This window comes from Pipistrellus hanaki, assembly GCF_964339955.1.
Source record: "Pipistrellus hanaki genome assembly, chromosome: 19".
NCBI classification, from domain to species: Eukaryota; Metazoa; Chordata; class Mammalia; order Chiroptera; family Vespertilionidae; genus Pipistrellus; species Pipistrellus hanaki.
Window position 1 is genome coordinate 23,286,158 of NC_140521.1, and position 4,110 is coordinate 23,290,267.

The following is a 4,110-nucleotide window of genomic DNA, read 5'->3' on the forward strand; positions in this document are numbered from 1 at the left end:
AGTGGGGGTAGGGGGTGAGGGGGGGTAGGGGGGACTCAGGCACCTCATGTCACTGAGCACCGCGGGCTCCATCAGGGCAGCACAGGGGGCCAGGCCCGGAGTGAAAGGAGAGCGAGAGACGGGGCCTGAGCAGCTGCCGCTGGACCCAGCTCTTCACGCACCCTCTTTATTGTTAATCCTCACCCGAGGATGCTCTTCCCTTGATTTTTAGAGAATGGAAGAGAGAGGGAGAGACAGAGAGAAACATCGATGTGAGAGAAACACACGGATTGTTCTCCCCCCACCCTCGCCTGTGGCAGGCCGCCTGCACACATCCCAATCAGGGGAGGAGCCTGTGACCAAGGTGCATGCCCTTGACTGGAATCAAACCTGGGACCCTTCGGTCTGCAGGCCGACGCTCTATCCACTGAGCCAAACCGGCCAGGGCTTATCACATGCTCTTTAAAAAATAAACTTTATTTAAAGAACAGTCGTATCAATACATCGCAAACCCCAAACTGATATACACTGTATGTCAAACTGTGATTGAAAATAAATTTAAGAAAAAACAGTGTTAGATTCACAGAGGTCACCACAGACTTCCGAAGGCGAAACCCCTCCGTCCCTCCCGTGACTGCTTCACTAACCGCGCCCTCCCGGGTCCGCTCACACGAAGGAGCCTGCCCCGTGTTATTGGCGCCTCGTAGGGCAGGCAGTGTTTGACGCAGGTTCAGAACCATTTGTTTTCCGAGGGGAAATGTTGCGAAGAGCGGCGTTAGTGCACAGGTCCCTGCTGCAGGGGGCAGTTTATGTAAGTCAGACCCCTGTCCACGGTGACCCTGAAAAGCAGCTCACAGCGGCTGCACACTTGCTGTGAGCCGGGTGTGATCTCAGTGGCTCTTCAGTCCAATGGGCTCTCCGTTACCCCCGCGGTCCAGTGAGCGGCAAGGCCTGGGAAGGCCAGCGGAGGGCACGCAGGTGCGCAGTCACCGAGAGGGAGCAGCCTGAGCCCAGGGCAGCTCGCCCCCTCTCCTGCGGAATGATCTTGATCTTCAAGGGCAGCATCTTGGTCCCGATTTGAGGACTCACTCACACACCCACGCTGCGCACACCACATGATCCCTGGCACCATCACAGGGCCTGTGTGAGATCAATGCAAATATGCACATACATAGCCTGAGCATATGGGCTCCCGAAGCTTGGCAAACATGTGCACCTCCGTGACATTTACAGCACATTTTCCAATTATATTAAATGTATGGTATTCATTCACTTCCTCCAGGCTGACAGAGTGACTGGCAACTAAGGGCAAGTGTTCTGGTGTTAAGATGTCTGGGATAAACCCTGGGTCCACCGTGTAGTAACCAGCTGATCGGTCTCTCAGTGGATGAGGAGCCCAGGAGGAAAATGAAAGGGATGACCTCAGTGCCTACCTCAGGGGCTTGTGGGAAGTATACAAGATGCTACTCAGAAAGCATGTGGCATAGCCCCTCGTCTACACGGAGTGGCCAGATGATGATGAGCTCTGAACACACAATAATCTGGCTACTCAGTGTATGTCCTATATAATAAAAGGCTAATATGCAAATTGTCCCCTCGACCAGGAGTTCGACCAGTAGGCAGGCCAGCCAACTGCTCATGTCCCCTCCCCCTGGCCAGGCTGGCCGGACCCCACCCATGCACGAATTCATGTACTGGGCCTCTAATATCTCTATTTTTATCTCTATCTCTATGTCTATCTCTATCTCTATCTATAGCTGTCTCTATATCTATATCTATATATCTGTATCTGTATCTGTATCTATAGCTGTATATATATATATATATATATATATATATATATGTATCTGTATCTGTATCTGTATCTGTATCTATATCTATCTATACACACACACTGAGTGGCCAGATTAGTATGTGTTCAGAGATCACTCAGTGTGTATCAGTGCTGGGAGATGGCCATGGATTATTTCATGTCTGTAATTGTGTGTGAGAGCATCGCATGTGCACCACTGAGGCATCATGGATGTGGGTGTCTGGTTGCACAGACACATGACACCACCCCCCAGCGCACTACAAAGACCCCTTCCCACAAGCACATGTATGAAGCCACAGATCACCCCAGTAGCTCTGCCCTCGCACCAGGAGATGGTGAAGCCGCAGCAGCTTGGAGCGCAGGTTTGTTTATGGTGAGGCCGCAGGGAAGGGTGGGTGGGAAATGGTAACAATTGGTGCACGTATGACCGCGTGGTTCTCGTGGTTCTTGCCAGTGCGAGGGGAGCATTGGCTCTCAGCACCCCGGGTTTCTGTAAGAAACAGCAAGAGGAGGCGTCACGGCTTCCTCCCAGGGAGAGGTCTGCCCGCCATCGCCACCCCTCTCACCGCACAGGAGTCAGAGATGGCGTCGGCTTTCTGTTCCGCCGGGCAGTCCCCTCGCTCCTCACAGGAGAAGCACCCGGGGAGGCCTGGCAGGGCTGCCACCGCCCGGGGACACCGCAGGGCACACGCCCTCCTCGGCGGAGAAACCCTCTTGGAACCACAGATAAACAGTTCGTTTGTTTCCAAAGCTTACAAGAGCCGGTGCAAGAGGAAACCCAGACAAGCTTCCAACTCCCCCGGCTGGGCGGCCGCAGCGCCGCGTGGCTGTTGTGTGTGAGCCCGTGTGCGGCCCTCAGGGCGTCACAGGCCGGCGAGCGAGGCCGTTCCGATAGCAGAGGCTCACACGCCTCCGCCCGCCGGCCAGTGGAGCCCAGGGCAGCGGCCGGTGGCTCAGGGGAACCCGTGGAGGGGACCCTGTGCCCTCTCTCTGACCCCTTCCCTGCACTTAACGGCCATGAAATCACCCCCATTGGAAGAATTTCCATTGGAAGAGTGGACTGTGGCCCAGGTTCTGTGGAAGTCTCCGGTGCCCCCTCTCATGGTTGCACTCCCTGATGTTGGTTGATCGCTTCTTCACTCAAGACACTCGCCCCCCCTCCCCGGCCTGCCGCTGACGCAGGGAGGGGCCGGGAGCAGAGCGCCCCTCCCATTCCCACAGAACGCGCTGTGCCACGGTTCCCGGCCACGAAGGCCGTGAGGAGGTGTGACTCCTCTCCGATGGTGTGGAGGGCAGGAAACCGCAGTGTGCACCTGGAGGAGGGGCTGAGACCCAGGGACAGGAGAGCTCAGGGCAGATGTCATAGAATCGACGCTCCGCTCCAGCAGGTCACATTCAAGTTCAAGATGGGTTCCGGGTAAGAGCAGTGCTGTACGGTAATAAAAACAGTGGCTTCGGTCTAGACTGTCTTAGCTTAAAAAATGAAGTCAGACAATGCTGTGGGGAAAATCTGCTCGTGGCATGGGCCTTCAAATAACAGCACAAGGCGCTCGGAGAGCACCTGCAGACGTGTGGCTGAGCCCGAAGCTTAGCCCCAAGGTAAGTCCTCTGACCTCGCAGTCCTGCTCCTGTGAGGTCGGTGTTTGGAAGATCGGGGGCGTGGGAGTCAGGCAGAGCTGAGAGCAAACCTCTGCGCTCACCTGCTGTGTGCCTTGGCCAAGCTCCCGGGTCCTGGGGTTTCCATTTCTTCCTGTGCGGAGGGACACACCCTCACGGCTGGGAACGTGTAGTGACACGCTGCAAGCACAGTGCCGGCATGGACCGTAGTCAGCAAGTTGCTTCAGATTTTTAAAAACAGTAAAAATAATTATTCCTTATGCAAGAGAGAATGTTTACTTAACAGTGAAAAGTTGGCAACAACCAAAATATCAAACAGCGGAATGACTAGAAAATTATGGTATTTTCACCCAGATGAGAAATGCAGCTATTTAAAAATATAAGCTTACATCTACTATACATCTAAATTGTTGATGGCTATTTTTATATCCATTTGCTGCAAGTGGAATGGTGTTGCACATGCACTAACATTACAACAGTGTGTGTGTGCGTGTGTGTGTGTGTGTGTGTGTTGTGTGTGGTGTGATTTTCTGCGTTATACTGAGTGGTCTTAAGGAGCAGGACCTTGTCACCCAACATGGCATAAGGATCACCTAAGGCCGCAGCGGCCGGTGGCTCAAGGGGCCTCCCTCATCAGCTGCAGCCTCAAGAAGAAATTTTGACCTGCCTCCTAATTGCCTAAAAGAATTTATTATTATTTT

General features: G+C 53.8%; 1 long non-coding RNA gene across 1 annotated transcript; it reads right to left on the minus strand.

Moving 5' to 3' along the window:
• Positions 1-437: 437 nt before the first annotated feature.
• On the minus strand, positions 438-3,587 carry LOC311613420. Its single transcript, XR_014793453.1, has 2 exons — positions 3,106-3,587; positions 438-1,119 (listed from the first exon to the last, which is right to left on the minus strand). It is a non-coding gene; the product is annotated as an uncharacterized lncRNA (long non-coding RNA).
• Positions 3,588-4,110: the final 523 nt, after the last annotated feature.